This window comes from Ursus americanus, chromosome 4, assembly GCF_024610735.1.
Source record: "Ursus americanus isolate L20-20 chromosome 4, mUrsAme1.1.p, whole genome shotgun sequence".
NCBI lineage: Eukaryota > Metazoa > Chordata > Mammalia > Carnivora > Ursidae > Ursus > Ursus americanus.
In genome coordinates, this window is record NC_142130.1 from 26,349,543 (window position 1) to 26,374,783 (window position 25,241).

At 39.7% G+C, this 25,241-nt stretch overlaps 1 protein-coding gene across 1 annotated transcript in view; it reads left to right on the top strand.

Annotated features, from left to right (window-relative positions):
• The first annotated feature begins 15,758 nt into the window (after nucleotides 1–15,758).
• The window catches only part of CLDN16 (claudin 16), a 71,842-nt gene continuing 62,359 nt past the window's right edge, over nucleotides 15,759–25,241 (top strand). Inside the window, exon 1 of the mRNA XM_045811212.2 lies at nucleotides 15,759–15,947. The gene's annotated coding sequence lies outside the window, so the exon portion shown is untranslated. The remainder of the gene's footprint in view (nucleotides 15,948–25,241) is intronic.

A 25,241-nucleotide genomic window follows, 5' to 3' on the forward strand; every position in this document is an offset into this window, starting at 1 on the left:
TTGAATTATAAAAATTTACTTTGAAGCAAGTTAATGAAGGACTCTTTTTTTATCCCTTTGCTTGCATTCTGTTAGGGGAAAGATTCCCTTGTAATCATTAGAGAAACTAGAAACACTCCACTAATTTCATCATCAAGAATCAAGGTCAAATTACTAATGATATTTTACTTTTAATCTCCATAATGTAATTCCAACTATATTAGTCAGAGTTCTCCACAGAAACAGAATAGGAGCTATGTATATATCTGTATCTTTATCTATCTCCCTATATATATCTGCATTTGGTGAGATGTTCAGCACGATATTAGAGACAGAGATGGAGAGCTACAGAATGAAACAAAGAGCTAGATTAATTTTAAGCAATTGGCTCATGTAATTGTGGGAGATGCCAAGCCTCAAATTGGTAGAGCCGGCCAGCAGGCTGGGGACTCAGGTAAGAGCTGATATTGTGGTCTTGAGTCTGAAATCTTGCAGTCCTGAGAAAAAAACCCGTTTTTTCCAGAAACTTTCGTCTTTGTTCTTAAGGCCTTCAACTGATTGGATGAGGCCCACCCACATTTTGGAGGGTAATTTGCTTTACTCAAAGCCTAGTGATTTAAATATTAATCGTATCTAAAAATATCTTTACAGCAACATCTAGACGGTGCTTGACTAAACAACTGGCCTCTATGGCCTAGTCATGTGGAGACATAAAATTAATCATCACACTAAAGCCTTCTGATTATTTAGATTCTAAGGGCTTTATTTCTATGACCTCACTTACTAATCAAAAATCCGGTAAGCTAGGTAATGATTACTATAGATGAGGAGACTGACGCTTAGATAAGTGAAGTAGTTTACCCAAGTAACACAGCTGAAAAAGGGCAGAGTTGACACCCAAACTCAGTAGGTCTTGCTCCAGAGGCAAAATGCTTATGTGGTGCCCTGTACTAACCTGAAGCGCATGCTTCTTTTCCACCTTCTCTGTGACTGTCCAAACCACCCAAAGAGTGCAATCATAGCCATAAGGTGAGCCCTCAACCAGTCCCCAGATCAGAGTCATGTCAGAGTGAATAGTAGGTGTTCAGTAAGGTCAGTAATTAAGTGAATGAGAGAGTGAACAGATGGATGGAGTGTCCACTCTTCATGATGAGGCATCCTGAGACACCACAACACAACAGTAGGGAAAAACATTTTTGATGCTTAAGGAAATCCTGGCTCTTGTGGTGGCGGCGGTGGTGGTGGATCCATCAAAAAGAAATGGCAACGTGCTAAAGATCATAATTTTTAATACCTTGGTCTTTGGAAGAAGACAGACTTGAGGATAACGTACTGCTTTCTCCCTGCAATAGACATGATGTTACACAAGGTTGTTCATATCTCTGGGTCTCCTTTTCCCCATCTGCAACATAAAATACATATGCGTAACTCACAGTGTTATGCAAAATAAACAGAGTTGATTGAGGTAATGCCTATGAAGTGCTGAGCCCTGTACCCAGCACATGGGAAGTGTTTGATCAATGGTAGTTGTACTGTACGAACCTGAGCGAGTGTCCCCTGTGCAAAGATAAGCAAGCTGTGATTTCATCATGTTGAACTCAATATTTGAACTCAACTCCCCGCTACCTAAGGGAGGCAGAGGAAAGAATTTATACCGCCATGTAGAACAGAGGTACATATTTATGAGTTGCATCTCATATTTGGCCTGAACATGCATTTTGTTTGAACTTCCCAATAATTTTTCAAAAACTTAATTAGCTTTAGCTTTGAAAAATTGGAAGATTTCTCCTAAAACTATCTAGATTCGGGCCAAAAAGAAATGGAAATATCATGCAGCTCTAGATGGGCTCTCTGGCTTCCCCTTTCTCCACAGTGTCTGCTCTTCCTATTCCTTTATGTTACTTCTCTGGATCTTGTAGGCTTTGGGGCCATTGTACACATCGGAAGTGCATGTAGTAAGTAGTTGAACTGACAGGACTTGCATGCTATGCTATGGACTGTGGGCTTTATCATGCATTAGGCAATAAGAAGCGATCACAGATTTTTAAGCAAGGACTTGAATAGATTTGTGTTTTATATTTTTCTGGGCTGTAGGAGGCAGAGATAGAAATCAGTTAATGCAAAGACTGTCTTAATAGTGTGAGAACAGGTTGGTGAGAGTATCTGAACAATGTCAAAGCCGGGAGGGAGAGGACCTGCCAGAGATGAGTGGAGAGGAAGCTTGTACGCCTTTATATGATTTTACATATTTATGCTGAGCCAAGAGGGATGATAATTGTTGAAAATGCTGGGTGGCTTTCTCCCCCAGTACAGGGCAGAGACATGTGTGTCCTTGAAGGAGAACACTGGATGGGAAACAGGACTCTCCCTCTCTGTTTTGACCATTTCAAAGATGGAGGAGAGGCTGGAATTTTTGGATTTACAGAGGATATCTGTCTTTAATGTGGCTTCTTCCCATGAGATATTCAAAGGCAATTATACTATGCATGACTGTGGTCTGTAAAATGCAACACTGCTCTATTTTATGGAGGAATAATAAGACTTAGGACAAGGAAGATTGGTGAGGAAGAATGGGTATTAGAGATTATTTCCGTCTACTATGTAGATGTGAAGGATGAGCTCCACCTAGGGATATTTGGACTTTTTTCTTGAGGGCAGTAGGGAGGCATGAAAACCTTTTAGGTAGGAACAAGACCTAATGAGGTTTACTTGATAATGTTTTTAATGATATTGTTCTGAAGAGGGAAGAATGGGTTGTGGAGAGGGATTGTGGATTGGTACAACAGTACACTCCAGTTAAAAGCATGTGATTATAATTCGGGGCTGGGGAGGGGGGGAAGCTGGAGGCCAGGTTCAGGGGCCCAAATGGAGAGCAAAATGGGAAAAAACAGTTGAAAAAGTGTGATAGGGTTAGATCATTGGTGTCCTGGAGACGAGTTAACTGCCTAATTAAGGGCCTATTAAAATATTGCAGGGCAGAGCTCTCAACCTTCTCCCCCCAATCATCTATATATGGCAGAATGGAATGCAAGATTATGTGTAATTCCAGGTGCTTGGGCTATACATATTTCCCAATTCAAGAAATAAGACCTAACATTTATTAAGTCCTGATTGTATGCTCACTGTTCTAGGTCCTCTGCCTGAGACTTTTAGAAACGTAAACTTGAATTCCGTCTATTTTCTGAAAGACTCTTCTCTCGTTGACAAATGTTAGCTCTAAGGAATAGCAAACTACCTATTAATTTACTAAATTAACTACAGTATTTGATAATATTAACAAATGAATTATCATTCATCTTGTAACTGATGCCCACTGGCTGTACGTCATAATCAAGTTGTTGATGTCAATGTGGCAAAAATGACAAAGAGCAGGAATTGTATCTCCAGATTCCCTGCACTCCAATCCTGGCTTTGCTGGTCGCTGGCTATGTAACATTAGGCAAATTGCTTACTATCTTTTGGATCCTTTCTTCATTTGAAAAATAAGGGTACTAGTATTATCGTCATCATCAGGTGGTGGTAAGGAGAGCAATGTTACATGAAACACATTTAGAAAATGGTCTGCTGCATGTTAACTGTTCAGTAAGTCTCTTATCTCTAAAAATAGTGATGTGGGAGGAAGATGATCGGGATCTGAACCAGTACCTAACAGTGAGGATGGAGAATGGGGTGGAGGTGAGAGATCTTGCAATGGAAGAAGCTGTCTTATTGTGCCATAAAATGAGGTATAAGTAAATAATTAAGATCCCATAACCCATATAAAAAAATCAAAACTAACTGAAATTAGTTTCCAAAGGCACGTGTGTCTGTACGTACTTTTACCTTCACATTAGAAACTAAAATCTCAAAATAAAATCTGCCATTGTTTCAGCCCTCTTTTCCATCCCATTTTTCCCCCACCTGAGAAAGCCTTAGAAAAGATTACTTTATGAAAGTTGCACAAGGTAGAGGTTAAACCAGGTGGAAGCAGAATCAGTGAGTAAACACGAGAAAATGGAGAAGGACAAAGAATGTGGCATTGCAAAAGTCCCCCGGTTGGGAGTGAATTTGAAACTGGTTTCCTGTTTGACCTGCAGTAACATGCATTTGTGGGGTCAGGGCCACGTGAGCAGTTTGCTGCTTGGATACTCCTGGCCTTAACCGCAGAGGGCTAGCCAGCCAGAATTTGTCTGCAAAAGTTGGTATCTTTCCCTGAATAACTGTCTTCTCTTCCTCCTTAATGTTAAGGGTGGTGGCCACCACGTTCCCACAAGCTCTGTTAAATATTTACTAAGTACATTGTTTACTAAACAGGGCTCCATCCAGTACTTAGAACTGGCAAAGACTTGTTTTTGATTTGCTCCGTTATTATTCTGTGAAAACTGTCTTTTGATCCCTTGGCAGGAGAGAGAGGAAAAGCGTTTAATGAAAATTCAGATAATAACTGTGCTGTCCAGTGTGATAGCCACTGGTCACGTGTCTATTTAAAGTTTAACTAATTAAAATTAAAATTAAAAATTCATTTTCTCTGTTGTACTTGCCACATTCCAAGAGCTCAGTATAGTGAACAGCCACACGCTGGACAATTGCAGATGTGGAACATTCCACCATCTCAGGTTTTACTATTGTTTAGCACTGTTAGGAGTGTTCTGGTCACAGTTCTGCAATCCATTTGACAAAGAACACAGATTCTGCACCTACAAAAATGTTGCTTTTATATCCCTCTAAAAATGAATTATTTTTCTATGGCTACTATAACAAATTACCACTAAGTTAGTGGCTTAAAACAATGAATTTATTATCTTACAGTTCTGTAGTTCAGAAGATTGAACTGGGTCTCGCTGGGCTAAGGTTAGGTTGTCAGCAGGGCTTTCTACCTTTCTGGAGGTTTTGTTCCTTTTCTTTGCAGATTCTGGAGGCTACCTGCATCCCTTGGCTCTCTTCCTCTGTCTTCAAAGTCAACAACATTGGAGTAAGTACTTTTCTCACTGACAATTCTTGACTTCCCTCTCTTTTGCCTTCTTCTGCCACTTACAAGTATCCTAGTGATAACCTGGTCCCACTGGGATAATGCAAGTTAGTCTCCACATCTCCAAGTCAGTTGATTAGCAACCTTAATTCCATCTGCAACCTTAATTTTCATTTTGCCAGCTAATGTGACCTACTCCCAGGTCTGGGGAATTAAGGCACAGACATCTTTGGAAGAGGCTGTTATTCTACCTACCTTGATGATTAAATGTTTTGAAAAGTACAGTGATTTTCCTTAAAGAGAGAGCAATGTAAATATATTACAGATAATTATTTATATGTTTCTGATTTAACAAAAATTATGATTACATATAATGAAATAATTTAATGACATGATAGTTAGTTACAAGAAAAATAAGATATTAATAGATGTCGTGGGCACCAGACACTAAGGTCCAAGATTCTAAGAGCTTACACATACGATCTCAGGAAGGAATGACTGAGTAAAGGAATTAACAGCAGCTTAAAAAGTAGTGTGGAATAAATGAAGGAGACTCAGAAAGTATCAGTCAGGAAACTGAGGTTCTCTTCCTAGCATAGCCTCCTTATTCACCTGTGCAATGTCTCTGGATTTAGGTTTTTCATGTAGATAAAAGAAGGAGACCAGATAAAACTCTCTGTAAGGTCCCTTCCAACTCTTAGAATTTTCCCTTATGAATTAAGGTAGAAGCAAAGATAAGACTGTAAGAAAGCACAACATTGAGCAATGCAGAATTGCTTCATATTGCTTCAAAATAAAACAAAACGGTAGGTGCAGACAAATTAAACAGAGGTGATTTAATCAGAGATAACAGAGCATGTTTTTATTTTTGTTACTAATGAGATACATTAGGACTCAGGAGGTAAAGAATTTGGGTAAGAATAGTCAACCTGAGCCTGGGAACTGTGATTGCATACACTCTGCTTTATTAAGAACCAAGATTAGAAGGAGGAACACCAAAGGAAAGAACACTTGAATTTCCAGTTGGGTTAGACCGACATTAATTATGAGTCTGAAAGATGTATAAACACCTTTTCATTTTCTTGCTTTATTTTAATCAGGTGTTTCGGAAAGAAGATGGATATTGTTGCTAAGAGCTACAGTTCTGTCAAAGGCCATCAGACTACACAAATAAACTTTTGCACTTAACAAAGTCCATAAAGAACTGAGACTCTCTGTGCTAGAGGCATTAACATGTATGTTATGCAAAGTGCTCACTGAAAGATCATCCCAAGGAATGAGATAAAGGCATTTTTCCATAAAATTCTGCAAGGAGGTGCTTTTTGAATTAAATGCATTTTGGGTTTGAGAACCCTGAAGAACCACAACTTTCAGATCAAGTTATTTTAAAACCATTTTGTCCAAAGGATGTTTATTCTAGAGATCAGTTATATTCTTGGAAATCTTTGCACCAATGACACTCAATATATTAAATTAACCAGTGTTGAGTACCTTAAAACACTCTAACTGAAGTGTATCCTTATTCAAAGACTATAGATAAAATTACATATACTATCAAGTGGAAAATTTCCCTAGAAGGATTGAAAATTAATTAGATAAAACTACTATATCCTTATCACCTATTTCTACATTTCTCTTTCTATATAACCTATCATCTGTCTGTGATATTCTGGGACATATTATGCAGCCCACTGAACATGCCACACTTATTAAAATCCCGTTATAATTTGCAATTCTTCCTCTGATTCTAAAAAAGAACAATAAGCTCCCTCTCCTGAAGCTGGTGTGGTTTCTCACTATTACACTCATTCAACCATTTATTCATCTTTCACATTTTTCAAGGACCTGTTACTTCCCAGGCACTAGAAGTATAATGATGAAAGGCTCATATTGTAGTATGGGTGATGGGCACGTGACCAAACCATTATAATGTCATATGGTAAATTCTATGAAAAATGTAGGTAAAGGTTTATGGAAACAGAGTGGATGGGCATTGGAAACTTGATACAGGAGGGAAAGGGGAGAGTTGGCATTAAAAAGATGGTACTTCAAACTGAATATTGATGAATATGAATAAATCATTCCTTATTTCTTCCATCCATTCACGCATTGCTGCTCTGTCTCAAAACAAGGAAAAAAACAAAGCCATCCCTTTCCTCAAGTAATTCAAAATCTACCTAAGAAATAGATTTCTAAAGAACTACAGTACAAAAGGATTGTTGTTAGGACGAAGTTATGTGTGTGTGTGTTTGGTACAGCCGTGGTAGGGTAGCAGGTAAGGTAGCAGGACGGTGTACTGAAATTGGGAAGGGGAACATCAGGCAAGAATAAAACTCTGTCAGAAATAGAAATCAGGGAAATTTGGCCAGAGCATATGTTATATTAGGTAAGGAGGCAGGAAATAGAAAGCCTCAGGGCAGGTGAGAAAGAGACACTGTGAAGATTCTGCCATGCTGAGGACTTTGGGCTTTATCTGTTAGGTTATGTGGAAATCCTGAATGATTTTCTGTATCAGCACCTTTTCTGTGCACTCCTGGACATCCATTCTGCAATCATCTCCACCCTGCTCTGTGTCCCAGGAGGTGAATCTTTGTAGTTGCATCAGTGGACTCTCTTGCCCTCTGGCTTTGACCAATGAGAAGCAGCTTTAGGAAATCAGAGAGCTGGAGAAGAGTGGCACTGGTGTGGCAGATGCAATTGGTGTCCTGCCCCATCTTCTTTGTTGGGATGGTACACTCATCCCCCAGTTGCTGCAGGTATTGGCTGCCAACAACATATTTTAACAGCAGCGAGGAGAGCCCTTGGATAGTGAGAGCTCTTTTACTAAGAGATGCCTAGGAAGTTATGCAACTGTCCCCTTTAACAGTGGCTGGTAACCAGTGGTTGGTTAATGCAAGGATCCAGACAGCCCAGCACCTTTGGATCTGGGGAGCACATCCTCTGTAAACACCTGAGACTGCAGAGCTCTTCGCGGGTCAGACTGAGGATGAATTTGTCCTCAAACTACATCTTTGTTTACTTTCTGCTCTTGTCCTAACCTGTTTCCCTTGCCCCTTTAAAGGTTTATCCTAAGAGCATTTCCTAAATAAATCATTTGCATAAGATTCTCAGCCTCCGACTCTGCTTCCAGGGAACATAAATTAAGATAATTGGTACCAGACAATGTCTTGTAAAGCAAACTCTAGAATTTTAAGTTCGGAGTTGGATCATACACTAGCTGGATGGCTGTGAAGACCCTGTCCCTAATGATGTGAGGTGTTGAAAGTTCCCTAGATCTTGTAGCAGTACAATTACTAAGATGACGGAACTACATTAGCATGTATAATGTCTCTGGCATTTGAGAGATACAGGAAAAGAATCAAATTAAGGAATGTGGAATTGAATGGCAATTGATGGATGCTCACTGGTACATTCAGAAGAAAAAACAACTAATCAATTTAAAACTACCTATGAAGATTGGAGGTCCTCTTTGGCAGATTCTTATCATTTGGAGCTGGAGGGCATGCTGAGCTGGTGAACAGACACAGAACTTAATTGTGATAATGAGAGAACTTCAGAGAAGGCTGAATTCACAGCCTAGGTAAGAGTCCGGATGCCATGATAGGACAAGTGTGCTTCAGAGAGTGGGAGACATAAGCCATACAAAAGTTGAGTGGCCTGCCACGTCTGTGACACTTTTAGGGACCCAGTGGTGTAAGGCACAGTGGGACAACCCCTCCAAGGAAAAAAAGAAATTATTGAACCTTATCCATCCTACCACTTAAAAATAAGCAAAGTGCAGCATATGCCACACTTAGGAATATATCATTGAATGATGTGGTGAGTGATGTGGGAAGCTGCCAGTTTCCAGTGGAAGCCCCGGGCAAAAAAGGGCACACCCAGTCCTACCACTTGGGTCATACAATCCAGAAGATCCTTCAGTGGTGTAAGAGTTGTCTGTAGGAGATAAAGATGTATGTGGAGTCTTTGGCAAGACCTAACAGGAGAGTTTCAAAGCAAGCAACTGAGATTCTGGAGCAAGGTTATGTCCTCTGCAGTAGAGAACACCATTCAAAGTGCAGCTGCTGAAATGCTACTGGGCATGATGTACCAGTGAAGGTTCTTCAGAGAAACAGAACCAATAATACATAAAACATATTTATTAGTAAAATATATGAATTTTATTTATATTTATAATAGGAATTGGCTCACACGATTATGGGAGATAAGCCCTATGATCTGCCAAATGTAAGCTGGTGACCCAGCAAATCTAGTGGTATAATTCAGTTCAAGTTCAGTGACCATAGAGCCAGGAGCACTAATGTCCTAGGCGCATAGAACAAATTCACCCTTCCTTTGATATTTTGTTTTATGTAGGTCTTCAGTGTACTAGATGATGCCCCCCCTTGCATTGGTGAGGGAGATTTTTGCCTGTGTTCAGTTTACTGATCAAATGTTAATTTCTTCCAGAGGCATCCTCACAGACATACCCATTAAATAATATTTTACCAGCTATCTGGGCACGCCTTAGCTCAGTCAAATTGACACATAAAATTAACCATGACAAGTCCACCCCTTGTCAACTTGGCATTTGTATGCATCTTCCTAAACTATACTTAATCTCCAAATAAAGACATTAACAAGGTCATAATTCCATTTTACATGATATAACAATTCTGAAAATGCTGAATCTCTTCTCCAGAAGAGGGGTAAAGTCCTTGAGTGATATATGCTCTTCTCCTCATATCCCATAAGTGGAATACTGTGAAATAAAATTAACAATACTTAAACACTGATATAAAGTCAATAAATTCTATGTTACATGACAGGAAATATGAAAGGAAAGAAAACAAAGATATTTGCTTACTATTTGTTTATCTACACAGAAAATTATTCATAACAAATTAGGAGGAAATTCTCATGACAGTTATACTCCTTGTTTCTGATGCTGGTCATATGGTCATAACTTGTATTTATAACTGCCTTCTTCTACTACCCATTCTGCATTCCCTTTGCCTTTAGCGAATACCTCAGGTGGTCATGGTTCTTTACCTGGCAGGGTGGACCAAACCTTCATTCCTGAAGGATCTGGGCTATTAATAGTCCTACCTGGAATGGCTTGTAATTTTCCATTGACCTTAATCACAGGGTGTGGTAATATTAAGAGATGCCCTAAAGAATCTCCTGTATTCCAGGCATGCTCTTCCTTACCTCCATTGTGGAGTAGTGGTCCAATTTCCCCCTGGTAATAGGGATCACAGGGAGATTAAATATCTGACCAAAGGACATCAAGTAACCACGACACCAGAGCTGTTCATTGTGAGCTGTCAGGCTCACGGAGACATACATTTTAGCAGCTCTCGCAAAATTATTCTTAAAATGGAAGGATTACATCTTGTACAAGCCTTAAGCAGGTCCCAAGGGCTTAAGTAAGCTGGACAAACAAGTGCCCCACATCCCCTAACACAGTCTCAACAGATACCAGTCATGTAGCTCACAATTGTGACCTGTTGGGTGAATCCTTTATAGAAGAAGAACACAAACCTAGATGGTTCTGCTTTGTATTTTAGTGTGGGGCCCAAATCAGCTGCTGTTACACTACAGCCCTACTCAGGGGCAGCCTTGAAAGATAATAGTGATGAGGAAAAAGTGGACGGAGTTTTGTTCAGTATTACTCATCATCCAATTTTATTGAGCAACACATGTCTCAAAATAAGCATATACACAGATTCATGACCAGTGGTGAATGGCTTGGTTCATTGGTTGGAGGTATGTAAGGAGCAAAACTGGCATATTCAGGACATGGAGGTCCAGGGAAGAAGAATGCAGATAGACATATGGGAATAGGCACAAAATAGGAGGAATTTACCACCATATGTTAAAACAGTTCAGAGAGCATCCACTGTTGAAGAGACACAAAACCACCAGGTATGGAGGATAACGGGTCTGAGAGATTATAAATCGACCTCTGTGCTTGCTCAAGGGACCCATGAATGGAGTAACCATGGTGAAAGAAATGGATACTATCTATGGACCCAATAGCATGGACTCCATTTTCTCACTGAAGCTGATCCAGCTAGTGCCACAGCTAAATGTTGAACCTATCCAGAAACAAATTCTGATTGTTAGCCTTTGATATGATAACATCCTTTGAGGGACTCAAGCAGACACTTGGTGGCAAGTTGATAATACCGGAAACTTCTCACCCTGACAAGGGCATTAACTTGTCACGAACAGAGTGACACATATTCTGAGTGTGTATTTACCTTTCCTATCAGCAATATCTCAGTCAGCATCCCATGGAAAAGCTCACAGAGTGATCTATTGGATGGGATTCCACATAATATCACCTCAGACCAAGACATCCCCTTTATTGCAAAAGAGGCATTGTAGTGGGAACATGGCAAAGGAATCCTCTGGTACTACCATATAGTCAATCATTTGGAGGCTGCTGATTTGATAGAGCATGGAAATGCCCATTTTAAGGCACAGCTTTCAGTACCAGCTTGGAGATGATACCCTGTAATATGGACACTAGTCTTCAGAGAGCACTACATTTTCCCCAAACCAATGGCCATTACATGGTGCTGTGTCCCAAAGAGGTAGAATACATGAATCCAGAAACAAAGAAATGGAGGAAGGCATAATCCTACTTCAGCATCACTCCAGGGATTACCTGGAAAAATTTGTATTTCCTGTCTCCTCTACTTTTAAACCCTACAGATCTAGAGATCCTTTTTCTAAGAGGAGGGAAGCTTCCACTCAGGACATGGCAGACGTGCCACTAAACTTAAGTCATGGCTGATATCGGATCACTTCGAGTTCAACAAATAAACCAACAAGCAAAGAAAGGAGTTACTCTACTGGCACAAAATTGTGTATACTGGGGTATTTTAATACACACTGGGGTATTTTAACCTGATTATCTTAAGGAGGCAGGGTGGCTGCTACTTAACAAGGGGGATATGTTTGTGCTCAGGTGGACTACAGGATATCTCTTGGTACTTCCGTGACAAACTTTAATTATAAATGAAAGTACAGCAATCATGGTAAGAGAATGGTAACCAGGGCATCAACTCTCAGGGGTGAGAGTCTGAGTCATCTCACCAAATAAGCCACCTTAAGCCATCTGAAGTTCTCGGTGAGAATAAGAGGAATTGAGAAGGGTAGGAGAAGGAGATGATGAGTATCACTAACAAACTTAAAACTAATACCAGCAAAGAAGGCAGTAATCCATCCGGCTAATGCTCTTCTTATAAGTTTTTCTAGAAATTGAGACCAACCCAAACTCTGAAGAGGCTGAGAAGAGATGGGAAGTGCTAATTGTGAGAAGCAAATGGATCTGAGAATACAAATGCTGGACTGCAACAGAGGCTCTGGGACCTCTCCTGATGACCTTTGCTGAGCTGGTGCACCCACACCCCAGTGGCTTCAAGTCTTAGCTGAACTGCTCAAACTGGCATATTACTCTGGGGGGTTGCCCAAGACTGATGGAAGCTGCCACACCCAGAGATTCCTGAGAAGTTAAATAGTCTCCTCCCCCTTGGGTCAAACAATAGCTAATGACTGACTAATGCACACATGTGACAATGCAGCCCTCTTTTCTCCGGGCTAGAAAACCTCTGGCTATAATCTATGTTCTACAGTTTCCTATGGGATTAGACTGAGTCTAAACCTGTCCTGAGATCACACTTTTTACAAACTCTGCCCTTAGCCTTCTCTCGCTCTCCTTACTCCCTTTCCATTCAGAACTTCCTAATAAATCACTTGCGCAAGACTACTTGTCTTACCTTTGCTTCTAGGCTACCAGATCTAAATCAATTGGGTATGCTGATGGCTGCGTCCCTGTGCTGAGGATCACAGTTTCCTCTGGCTGTCACTTCCTGTAGCTGCAGCCTCTTGCTGGGGTTCAGTAAAGGCTCTTTCCCTTTTTTCTTTAGGATGCCTCATAATAGTGGCTTTCTCCTGGTGATAGTCCTGGGGTCTTTACCGTTACTTTAATCTTGCTCACCTCTTTGAAAACAGTCTCTTCATTTAATTCCTCTCAATTCCCCCATTTTTGTGACATCGATTTCCTGTCACAATCCTGGCTTATAAGGTGAGACCAAGCAGGGAGTGATCTGATTAGATTTACATAGAAAAAAATCAATCTGGCAGCAGTATGGAGGAGAGATTGTAAGAAAGGCAAGTTATAGGTTATTGTAATAATTCAGAAAGTAACTGAAACAGTTTAAACTTCAATATTCATGGAGATAGCCTTTTGGGGGTAAATTTGAGAGATAGGTAGGCAGTAAAATTGGTTTAAGGATAAATATGTCTTCACTTACTGAGAGAACTAAGACCACATATACTGTCTTATAAATTCATTAAACAATAATTGCGTTCCTACAGATAACTTTACTCTTACCCTCTAGAAGCTTGTGGTCTTAATAGAAAATCATGCCTATCTTGATAATTATTATAAAAGGCAAAACTGGGGCACCTGGGTAGCTCAGTTGGTAAAGCTTCTGGCTTGGGCTCAGGTCATGATCCCAGGGTCCTGGGATCCAGCCCAGCATCTGGCTTCCTGCCCAGCGGGGAGTCTATTTCTCTTTCTCCTTCTGCCCCTCCCCCTACTCCTGTGTGCTCCTGCTATCTCACTCTCTCTCTCAAATAAATAAATAAAAATTTTTTTAAAAAGGCAAAACAAAGTGAATATTGTGCTAGAGTTATAAACAAGAGATTGTAAAAGCACATAAAAAGGAATAGCCATTACTCTAATGCTTTAAAGTACAGAATTGCCTAATTTCTATAACTAAACACATGTCTTCAAAAAATTGCTACATTACCCAAACAGGTCTGAGTAACTTCTGAAAATTATCCCAAAAGCCATGCGTGGATTTTTAGGCATTCATCTCCCAGAGGCTACGTTTAATTATCTTAATCATCATCACTACTGCTATTAAAGAATTACAAAGAAGTTGCTCTTAAATATTATTTAAACAGTCATTGGCATTTGATGAGTTTAATGTGCATATAATTGCTAACTCTAAAATTTCACATAAGTATAGTGGAGTAATGAATATATGTTATGTATATAGACTTCATAATTACATATGCTGTAGACTTTATTATATATATTATATATATTATATATTCTCTATAGGTAAAAATATATTAAAATTATATAATATATTGAAATTGCAGGGGCGTCAGGGTGGCTCAGAGGGTTGAGCGTCTGCCTTCAGCTCAGGTCATGATCTCTGGGTCCTGGGATGGAGCCCCATGTAGGGCTCCTGGTTCAGCGGGGAGTCTGCTTCTCCCTCTCTCTCTCCCACTCCCCCTGCTCATGCTCTCTCTCTCTCTGTATCTCTCTGTCTCAAATGAATAAATAAAATGTTTTTTAAAAAATTGCTTATGAATATATCATTTTAGCCCAGATATTTATTTTGGCAAAATTCAGAATTTAATAACTAGGTTATCCTTTGTTTCTCTAGAAATAAGTAATAAACAGAAGTATGAAAATGCAAAAAATACCTGAAGATTTCAAAAACAGTGTGGCTCTAGGGTATAGTGTGTATGAGGATAAAGGTCTGGACAGAGGGTTGTAAGTTAGCTAAACAAACTATGAAAAAGGTCTTCTTGTCCATGCTAGAAATTTAGTTGGGATTTAGGGACTGATTGAATATAGCCAAGAATCCAGGTAACTGAGTTTTCCAGTTTGGTTGACTGGATATAATTCTATTTACCCAGAATTGTAAGTAGAGGGAATAGGAAGACTGGCTTTTGCTCAGAAAAGAATATAGGAAAAATAGGCAGAATTCTGGAACAGAGGAAAAGGTAACCTAACACCAATGTTGACCCTGGAATTTGTGGATTTGGTGGGTAAAGGGTCTGACCAGAGGCATCCCTCCTTGGCTGGGTACACACAGTGCTGCTGTTACCCGTGTGAATCTGCACCGTCAGTTCCTGGCTCTTGTTCTGCTACGGACTCTGCAGGCACCCAGGGTGGATACTACTAGATAATAGGTCTTTCGAGAATTCTCTGCTCCTTCTGTGGTGGATTGCAGTTTAGGGAATTTCTTTTCTCTTCCTCCCCAGATTACATACTCGCTGCACTGCAGGAATGTAAATTCTCCTCCCTTAGTTACACATTCTCTCACTGCACTTAAGGAATTTGAGTTACTTCCTATCATTTTTTAATCGCCCTATTTGGCAATCCTGGAGTCTTTTGAACGTATTCTCATCTTATCCCTATTCCTGTCCTCTGCAAACAAGTCCAGTGTTCCCACTGGGGCCATCCCTTCAGTTCTGTTCTCTCTCATTCATTTATGTTTTAAACGTCCAGGCCCCATTTCTCTTTAGTGAAAGCAGCAAAATGCTCTGGACCAACTCGGAAAGGAAAAAGAATTCTGGTTCTGGTTTTGCCATTGGTGGCTGTTCAGCTTTGGGCAAATGTTTTACCTCTCTGAGTTTCTGGTTACTCATTTATGAAATATATGAAGAGGCTGAAATAAATGCACATTAGCATCTTTCTTATCTATAAAGTTCTAAGACTCTTAGTTTGTCCAGGTGATCTGATAGCGGATCTGTCTATTCTCCCTTTATGGGTCATGGTTGTATGTTTATTATTATATTTGTGACATTGTATTTAAATAACCTGATTCATTTATTTAGGTAATATATATTTCTTTAGCTAGGGCTGACTGTATGCCAGGCACTGGCTAAGCACAAAGAGCAGGACAATTGTGGCCAATCCTTTCAGAGCTTACTGTATAACTAGGAATACAAATGAACATTCACAAGTGTGATGAAAGTAGCAGAAGATACAAGTAGAGGGTACTCAGGGATGCAAAACAGAGGAGTGTCTCCTAATCAGGAAAGCCTCCCTTGAAGGACAGAGACAGAGACCCAAAGGAGAGTATCCTGGGAAGGGAAAGGAAGAAGACTCCAGACAGAGGAATAGCATCTTAGAATGCCTGGAGACAAGAGATTACAAGGATTTGAAAGAAACTCTGGATAACTGGAGAAGAAAGAATATAAGAGCAAGAAGTAAATAGAGGTGGGTACATGGTTAGATTTTGTTCAGGGCATTTTGAATGATCTTAAGGTTATGGACTCTATCCTGTGAGCAATGAAGAGCCTCTGCAAAGTTTTAAGTAGGGAGGTTCCCTGCTTATATCTACATTTTCAGAGTTTCAATCTAGATTCACAGTGATGATGCAAATAAAATAATGTTTCCTGCATGCTTACTGCAGGCACAGCTATAAATTATCCTACTTAATCCTCGAAACAACCATATTAGTTTCCTAGGGTTTCTGCAACAAATCGTCACAAAATGAATGGTTTAGAATAATAGAAATTGATTTTTTCACAGTTCTGGAGCTAGAAGTCTGAAATAAAAATGTTGACAAGGTCATGCTCTCTCTCTCTCTGCAGGCTCTGGGGAGAAACCTTCCTTTCTCTTCCTATCTTTCAGTAGTTCTTGACAATGCTTGGTGTTCCTTCACTTGTAGACTCATGAATCCAATATCTGTCTTCATCTTCACATGGCCTTCTCTCATGTGTCTCACATCTTCTTCCCTCTGTCTATCTCTGTGTCTTAATTTTACTCTTGTTGAGGCACCTGGGTGGCTCTGTCAGTTGAGCCCTCGACTCTTGGTTTTGGTTCAGATCATGATCTCAGGGTGGTGGAATCCAGTCTCACCGGCTCCATGCTCAGTAGGGAGTCTGCTTCTTTCCCTCTCTCTCTTTCTCTCCCTCCTCCCCCTCCTCCCAAAATAAATAAATATTTTTAAAATAAACAAATAAATAAGTACTAAGCACATGCTAATCTACTGTGATGTGATCCTAACTTGATTACATCTGCAAAGACTTTATTTCCAAATGATCCCATTCTGAGATTCTGAATCAATATGAATTGATTCTATTTAAGCTACCACAATAACTGTAAGAGGTTAACCCAATTTGAGAGATGAGGAAACTGAAGCACTGTGAAGTTAAGAAATATGTACAAATTCACAAAGTTAATACGTGACCAAGGTGGGAGACAGGGAGATCAGTAAGGAAACTATTACAGAGTGATGATAGTAATGGCAGTGAGACTGGAAATGTGGATCATTCTGGTAAATATTTTTAAGATCTATTTACTTATTTGAGAGAGAAAAAGAGAGAGAGCACAAGCAGGTGGGTGGCAGAGAGGAGAGCACAACTCAGGGCTCAATCCCATGACCCTGACATAATCAAGAGTCGGACGCTTAACCAACTGAACCACCCAGGTGCCCCATGATAAATATTTTTAAATTAAGACAAATGACATTTGTTAAAAATTTGATGTGAACGGTAAATGAGAAGAAAGAGTCAAGAAAAACTACAGGTTTCTGACATGAGCAACTGAGTGGGGATTCTACCACTTACAACCAGAGAGACCACTGGTCAAAGGGTGGGTTTGAAGAGACAAGAGATTGACTCAGGGTTGTCAATGTTGAATATGTTACCCATGGGACATCTGATTATAGATGGATATATTAGTCTAGAGCCCAAGAGGAAGGTTTGGGCTAGATCATCAAAAAATTGAATTATTCCTTCATCATTTATCAGGTATTTATGAGTGCCTACCATGTGTAGTCACCATTAAGGCAGCAAGGACACAACTAGGACAAAAGGTAAAATTCTTACTCTTATGGAAATGCCATTCTTAATGGGGGAGACAGACAATAAACAACAACAAAAAAATAAGACAATTTTAAACAGAGATAAGTGATGTGTAGACAATAAAAACAGGTAATATCAAAAAGAATGATTGGCAGAGATTAGCTCTTTCAGTTTAGATGGTAAGAGTAAGTTTCTCTGAGGAGGTGATATATAGGAGCTGACTTCATTTTTAAGTGTACAAAAGCCAGACGCAGGAATGTCTTTGTAGTTTGCAAGGAACAGAAAGAAGGCCAGCATAGCTGGAACACAGGGAACCTAGGGAGTGGGGGAAGATAGGAGAGGATGAGGCCAGTATGTCAAGTCGGGAGGAAGCCTTAAAACTCTGTGTGGGGTGTGTGTGTGTGTGTGTGTGTGTGTGTGTGTGTGTGCATGTGCCTGTGCATATCTTTGGAAAGAACATGATCAGATTTTTGTTTTTTTAAAGCTATGAGAATGGAAGATACCACCCACAGAGAGAGGGGAGAAAGATCAGAGTGAGACAAAAGAAAGACCTACCATTATATAAGTTTCATGAAGAAGAGATGGTCAGACCATAAAGTAGAAAATAATACGCTTTCATGTTCCTCTATTAAATTGAAAGCTTCCCACCCAAATGCCAAAAAAAAAAAAATGTGTCTTGCACAAAACTGCATCAATAAATACTCAACACATTAATTTCAAATAGATGAAAGACAATAGTAGGACAAAGACAAGGTAGGACCCCCATTTGTGGCATTTTTCATCAATGGCACAGGTTCTTATTTTTCTTCTTGAGTCCACATCCTTGGCTATGTGACTTAACTAGTTTTTTCCATGAAAGTAATATAGTGTAATTTCCCAACCTTTGAATTTCACCGGGTTTGTTTGACTGTGTGACTAGCTTTGGCCAGTGGCATGAGCTAAAGTGAGAGTGTGCCAGTTCTGAGTGCAGCACTTTAACAAGGGGCTTGTGTGTCTTTTCTTACACTCTTGCACATCTGCCATCACCTGAGAAAGACATGCCCCAGTTAGACCCAGGAAGAAAGAAAAGAGATGCAGAGAGTGCAATGGCCCTGCTATGCTGCCCCATCAGGCCTACCCTAAAGCAGAGGCCCCTGGCTAAGCTGCAGGTTTATAAATGAGCTGAACCCAGGTTATCCTAGATCAGCTCAGTCAACTCACAAGCATAGAAGTTAGAAAATAAAGGTTTGGTGTTAAAACTGTTGAGTTTTGGGGTGGTTTTGATACCCTGCAATAGCTACTGATTCACCAGTCTTTGAAGGGGGTGACCTGGTTGAACAAGCTGCAGGATAATGAGATACTGATGGGTGAGTCAGGGAAGGGCACGGAAAAAGCAGGGGTCATCTTCCACATCCACATCCCAATATTTCACAAAGGTTCCAAGAGTCCAGTAGAAATACCTGTGGATTTAGTTTAGAAAGGAACATGTTTTTGAGACATGATTCATTTTATTCTCTGTATAAAGCCTGCTAAATTGACCCAAAGTCCAGGGTAAAATGATAAAGCTTTTCTACATGAGAGCCGTGCTCGTGGTTTAAGAATCATCATTTGTGATGACAAATAAACTACATTATAGATGTTGGATTACGTTATTAAATTACTTACCGTCCTCAAGATATTGGATTTACTCAGTGTTAAAAATGAAAAATGGCAAAGCATATTTTTAAAAACAACCAAGAATTGCTAATTTCAATTTTAAATGTTGAGAAGAGTAGTACCAAAATTGAGAGAACATGCAAAGGTCATGAAAAATATAATAAGCCCAACAGTAAAGGGGATGGTGTCTGGAGTCAGGGATATACCAGGTTGAATTTCAGCTTCTCTGCTCACTTAGCTGTGGCTGCCATGAGAACGCACCTCCTGAAACTGCAGGGAGCATAACTAATGGCTCTGGCTACTGGATTTGAAATCCTTTCCTGTGTTTAGGTTGAGGCCATGCCTTCCACAGCTGCTCAGGCCAATGACTGAGCGTGGCAGACATAGTTGGCTGACCCATTCTCTTTGTCAATGACTTTGGCTCAAGGGCTCCCAACAATTTTGCCAAAACTTCCTTAGACTTCCGGAGTCTAGGATGCTTTCCCCCAAACCCCACACCCGCCCCGCCCTTCCTTGATTCTGGGTCTAACTTGTAATGCGATCTGCCTCCTTCATCTCCCTCTATCTTTTCTTCTACGCAAATATTTTCTCTAATAAATTTTTTGCACGTTTAATACTGTCTTGGCAGCTGCTTCTTAAGGACACAAAATAACACCCTAGCCTCCCTGAGTCTCAGTCTCCTCATGAATAAAAGTAAACCTATTCCATAGGATTATAATAAGGTTTAAATGAACAAGGAATTTAAAGCAAAATTGTACAATGATGGGCTTTTTGAAAGGAAAATTAATGGAACCTTTCATTATTGATGTTATTATTATTACTCCTTAAGGGTTTGTTGTTGTTGCTTGAGTCAAAAACATGCAAGGCATTAGAAGATCCTGGGCTGAGGACTGCCTGTTAGGAAGAAATAGATGCAAAATAAATGAAAAATGAAATAATAACCAAGAAATAAACTATATACACAATTAATGCAAATAGAATAGTTAAAAAAAAATCACCACGACCTCAGTTTATTTTACCTAGAAGCCATCTGAAGTGAAAGGTGGTATTTGATGAAGGGTGAAGTAACCTGGCTTTGGTGTTACAGAGCCACTGGGGAAACTCAGTTCTCTTTGATTAGGGAAACATTCAAGAGCATTCAGGTTAAACTGGGCCATCTTCTCCCAAATATAAATCAGCGTGTCAGGGAGAGGTCTCACAAATGCAGCAAAATATTTTTCTTGGCTTGAATTATCCCAGTAATTATATACATTCTGTATTTTGCTTAGGTTGAGAGCACACAGGTAATTAATGATCTTCATTTGATAGTGATTACAACGTGGGATCATGATTTACTTAACACTATTTGTCTGAAACTGAAAACGGAGGGCAACTGAAGGAGTGAGTTTTTTTTTTTTTAAGGAAATTAATAAGAGTTCAGGATCACTTCTTTCTAATGTCAAACATAATTAAATATGTTTAAAGAATAAGAAAGAATTACCAAGGGAGTTTAGTTTTTCTTTTTTAAGACATTTTGCCTAGCACATCAATTCTCAATAAATATGTTGTAGTTAATTATGTTGGAATATTTCATACATAGGGTACAGGATTGGGATAATATTTTTTTTTATTTTTTTTTTAGGATTGGGATAATCTTTATGCAGATCCACCCTACAGATCTAGGTAGAAGGATGAAAGTAGAAAGATGAACAAGATGAACATTCAAGGTCATTTCCAGCTTTAGGAATATTTATGACACTATTTTGGAATGTTTAATCCAACAGTAAATTCCTCTTTATGTAGCAAAGTGCTGTTTAAATTACTTATCCCAGAAAGAGCTAATCAGGTTAGCTTCTAATCATATAATTAGAAATCAAATTAGCTATGGTTGAGAAAAGTTGCACAAAAAACTGCTGTATTTGAATGTGATGGCTTTCTTTTTCCTTTTCTTTCTTTCTTTTTCTTTCTTTCTTTCTTTCTTTCTTTCTTTCTTTCTTTCTTTCTTTCTTCTTTCTTTCTTTCTTTCTTTCTTTCTTTCTTTCTTTCTTTCTTTCTTTCTTTCTTCTTTCTCTTTCTTTCTTTCTTTCTTTCTTTCTTTCTTTCTTTCTTTCTTTCTTTCTTTTCTTTCTTTCTTTCTTTCTTTCTTTCTTTCTTTCTTTCTTTCTTTCTTTCTTTCTTTCTTTCTTTCTTCTTTTCTTTCTTTCCCTCCTCCTCCTCCTCCTCCTTCCCCTCCTTCCTCTTCTTCTTCTTCTTCTTCTTCTTCTTCTTCTTCTTCTTCTTCTTCTTCTTCTTCTTCTTCTTCGACTCATTAGTATAAGTCAAAGCTACAATTCCAGGACATCCAAAGGACCCTGAAATGCTGCTATTGCTTTCAGAATAGTTTGGGACCACCAGTGAGAATCTTCTAGAGTTTATCCGGGCTTTGTTGTTTTTCTCATATCAACTGCCTCCAGGCAATAGATAGATCACTGGTTTTAAGCTGTTATGATAATGCTGTTATTTCATGATTTGCTTTCCTCTTTCTTCTGCCCTTCTCTCTGCTCTTCAAAAATACGTGTCAGATAGATGTGAGTGTGGTCCCGGGTCAGCATCTCGAAGTTGTGTGACCTAGGAAGTGTCCTTGACCCTGACCTCAGCTTGATTTCCTCCTCAATCCTTAATAAAGTACTAAGCCCATAGTAAACGCTCAATAATATTTGTTGAGTATATGACTTTATAAAATAAGATCAACACAGTATCTACCCCAGAGAATTACTACAATAATTCATACAAAGCCACAGAGATTACCACACACTTGGCCATCCTCTATGTTGCTTATTATTATATTATTAATGATATTAAACATAAGATGTGCTACCTTCTTCCATAATTCAGTCTGAGTGACGTTGTGGAAGTCTCCCTGCTTTCGATCTTCAACCCCTATTTTCCACACTACATGTTATTTTTCTAAAATCTAAACATTATCATGACACCAATGACCTCCAGGAGCTTCTCATTTTTTACAGATATGGCCTTCAAATTCCTAATGGTAAAAAAAATAAAAATAGAAAATTAAAAATTAAGTACACATCCCAGAAATATGTATATTTAACTACTTATGTGTAATATCCACGGACCACTAAGTTGTCATAAAGTACTTACATTATAAACACCTAAAAATAATCTTAAAAAAAGTTGTGATCAGGATGAAATAAACCCTAGTTTAAAAAGGTTTTGCTAATCATAGTGGATCTGTTTTAATATTCATGCCACGATATACACTTAGGATAAAGTCCATTTTAATAATTGAGATATCAAATAGTTCTCTTGGTATGTTTTTTTTTTTTCCTCCTTTTTGGTCTGACTCTACCAGACCTGCTTACAATCATCATTTTAATGCACAAAGTTGCTGGCAAAGAGCTGGCTTGCGTATGAAAAGTGACAGCCCTGCTGTGTTGGTCTCCTAGGGCTGACGCAACAAAACACCGATGTGGTGGCTTAACACAGCATGAATTTCTGTTCTCACAATCCTGGAGGCCAGATGTCTGGAAATGTTTTCACCGGGCTGGAATCAAGGTGTTGGCAAGGGCTGCCCCCCATCTGGAGGCATGCTCTGGAGGACAAGTCCTTTCCCTGCCTCTTCTAGCTTCTGCTGGCTGCCGGCAATATTTGGTTCCTGATCACAAACTCTCTGCTTTCATGATGACATTGGCTTCTCTTCTGTCTGTATCCAGTTTTCCTCTTGCTCCCTTTTATTTGGATCCATGGGACTGCATTCAGGGCCCGCCTTGATAATCCCAGTTATTTTACTTATCTCAAAATCCTTAATTTAACCGCAGCTGCAAAGTCCCCCCCCCCTTTTTTTTTGCCATAGAAGGGAACAGTCACAGGTTTCAAAGATTGGGACATAGGTATCTTGGGGGTGGGGAGAGAGCGCCTTACTTGGCCTACCACAGTTTCTTCGTAGGACTGTTTAACAAGACCTGGTAGGTAAGAATTCTGAAATGACTCCCCAAATTCCCACTCCCTGGTGTGCATGCCTGGTATAAATCCCTCCTCTTGAGTATGGGTGGAACTATGATGCGATGGATTTCATTCCAGTGATTCTGTTACGTCACATGGCAGATGGATTTTTTTATAAAGATTTTATTTATTTATTAGAGAGAAAATAGGAGTAGAGGGGCAGAGGCAGAGGAAGAGGGAGAGGGAGAAGCAGACTCCCCACTGAGCGGGAACCCAAATGCGGAACTTGATCCCAGGACCCTGAGATCATGACTTGAGTCAAAGGCATGCTTAACCGACTGAGCCACCCAGGCGCCCCACATGGCAAATGGATTTTGAAGCTGCCTTTAAGGTCCCAAATCTGATTATTTTGAGTTAATCAAAAGGAAGACTACCTGGATAGCCCTGACTTAATCAGGCAGCCGCCCTTAAAGAGTAAGTGCTCTGAAGCTTGAGAGAGATTTTTCTCTTGCTCGTCTTGAAGAGACAGAAGCTGCCATGAGTTCTACAAATAAAAGGAACTGAATTCTGCCAACAACTTGAATGAGTTTGGAAGAAGACAGCAAGGCTCCCAAGGGGTGGAAGCCCCAGTCCCCACTTTGCAGCCATTTGAGACTTGAGCAAAAGATCCATCTAACCCATGAGCAGACTCCTGACCCGTGAAAACTATGAGATAATAAGCAATAAACTGGTGTTGCTCTAAGCCACCTTTTGGTGGTACATTGTTAGTTAAACAACAAAAAAATAGTTAATAGAATAGCAATGCAAAGACTTTTGTGAGAATCAGGGTAACTAAAACTAGACAGAGTTATCCACTGATATGGATACATGCCCACTGCAATAGGTGGCTATATTCTCAATGTGAATAAATGAGAGGAAGTGCCACTGTCAACCCCTTGGCCTTGTGGACCTCCCAATTTATTCATCTTAGGGTACTTGGCTTACCACATGTGTGACATCTGACTAGTTGACTGAAAGCTAGAATGTCTGGCAGGTCTCACAGTACCTGAAATCATTACCATGACATTTAAGGACCTCTACAATGTGATTTCAACCTATTTTTCAAACTCCCTCCCTCAATCCGCCTCCCATCTTTGTGGTCCATTTATTCAAACAATGCTGGAATACTCCCTGATCTCCAAATGTACAGTTCTATATTCCATGTTTTCTAAAACACTAGTTCAACAGCTTTACTGAGAATGCCCTGTTGCCCTTCACTTGCTAAGTTCCTTTTTATTAGTCAGGCTCCAGTTCTGACCTCTTTAGAAATCCTTCCCAGCCAACTACCATTTTTAGTATGGCTGAAATTTGTCGCATCTTTGTCCAACAGGTCTTTGTACATCCCTTTGGTATAGCACTCATATCACATTATTGTGGTTTGGTTTTTTTTTAATTTAATACTCGATTGTGCCATGCCTCAAGGCTACTACATTTTATCACTGTCCCATTTCCCCATTGTGGTGGGCATCTTCACTTCTGATAATAATACATGTTTTTCTTTGGGAAACAATTCTTTCTCCATGTGTTTCGTGTTGACCATCACAGGCTTCTTGTTCCCATGATGGCAAGACTGGTGGACCAATCATTGTACCCTGATGCCGAGGCCATAGTCGGTGATGGCATGTGGCTAAAACCGGGAAACCAGGAGCATCTCTCTACTTGCTAGATAGGATGCTGCCCAATACATGAATAGCTTAATAAAACCAATGACATCTTCAAAAACAAACAAAATGAGAGCCCTTTCTACTTTTAAAAAATGATGCCATTAGAGAGTAACTCTATCCTCTTTGATTATGAGATTGTGGAGGCCGTAAGCCTCGGACTATTTGAAATGAGTCAGGCCTTATGGAGTTTCTGCCATTAAAGAATAAAGCCAATAGATAGGGAGAAACAGAGAGAAGAAGTGGGAAATCTTCAAGGATTTATTACCCAGGATGTGGATGTCTGAAGACTAGATCTATCCCTGCCCCTTCTGATATCCCTACCTTTTCACGTCAGCTCATTAAATCCTCTCTTTGGCTTGGATAGTTGGATTTCTATACACTCTCCAGAGTTCTGCTTAACACATCTGGGGTACCTAACAAGTAGACTGGTTCACAGAAGGTGT